The sequence below is a fragment of the Lupinus angustifolius genome, chromosome LG03 (assembly GCF_001865875.1).
Source record: "Lupinus angustifolius cultivar Tanjil chromosome LG03, LupAngTanjil_v1.0, whole genome shotgun sequence".
NCBI lineage: Eukaryota > Viridiplantae > Streptophyta > Magnoliopsida > Fabales > Fabaceae > Lupinus > Lupinus angustifolius.
In genome coordinates this window covers 18,770,056-18,771,410 of record NC_032011.1, presented here as the reverse complement: position 1 = coordinate 18,771,410, position 1,355 = coordinate 18,770,056, and positions in this window count along the sequence as shown.

The following is a 1,355-nucleotide window of genomic DNA, read 5'->3' as shown; positions in this document are numbered from 1 at the left end:
TGGCAAAGGAGATGCAATGACATGATTAATGGGCTCGGGGATTTTATAGATGATTGGTTACAAATTTTTGATGGGGCCAGATATGAACTCAATGCATACCCCGGCATTAATGGAAGACCAGCATTAGAAGCATTCCTATCTGATTGCTCTAGAGTAGCCCGACAGCTAAGAAGATGGAGAAAGGAAAGCAACGGAGAGTTTCATTTCTAATATGTATTTGTATTTGTAAGATTTTGAATTAGACGAAAAGGAGAATAAAAATGTCTAATGTAAATTCCCTTTACTCTGTGTAATCTTTCAAAAATGAATGAAATATCAGAATCTTTTCACCTTCACTCAGAGGCATCACTTATATGCATAAAAAAGGGGGGCTAATTGACACATACTACTTATACATTGCTAGAGACTAGTCTTAAGATGCAATCTTGGTCCGAAACCTAGAGTTTCCTCTAAAGATTGTCATCAACCGCATGCGATGTAGGAACTGTGCTTCCTAATCATCAAATGCGGGATGAAGTGCTTTTCTATATTGAAGGGTCTCTCTACAAGCCAGGTAAACCATTCGGATAAACTAACCTCAGTGTTAAATATTTCTTGTCATCAGGTATTGCCACTATTGCCTCAAAGCACCAATATAATACTCGGTTTCAAGAAAAGAAAATGGTAGAATCTGTAACAAGTGATGACAGCAGGTCCGAGTTAGCAGAGCTTAAAGCACAAATGATTGAAATGTTCAACATGTTGAAGGCTTTGCAAAGTGATAAAGGGAAGAGCACTCAAACTGTCAATGCGGGACCATAGATCAACCCCGCTCAATTGTCTAAGGGCAACTCTGGTCAAGGAACTGGTACGAACCAACAAAAGGAAGAGGCAACAAAGTGGCCATTCTATGGTATGCCTCCTGATTATGTCCCACTTTACGAGGATGAGCTGAATGAACCACATGGACAATCTAATGCTCATATGGAGCAACCAACGCCTCAGGCGGGCATCAACGAGCATGATGAAGACCCCACTCACGAGCCCCCTCCAAGGGTTGCATTTAATAAGCATGCACCACACAATTCTGGAACATACCATAGGTAAACAACCCAAGGGGCCCAATTTGATGATGGAGCAGAAAAGTTAAACCTAATTAAGGAGAGGCTTAGAGCAATAGAGGGGGCAAGTTTTCCGGACCTTAAGAATGCATTTGAGATGTGTCTCGTGCCGGATGTGGTGCTACCACCAGATTTCAAGGTGCCGGAATTCGAAAAGTACAATGGAACGACCTGCCCAAAGAGACACTTACACATGTATGCTCGGAAAATGTCAGCATACCATGGAGACGATAAGCTGCTAATCAACTACTTTCA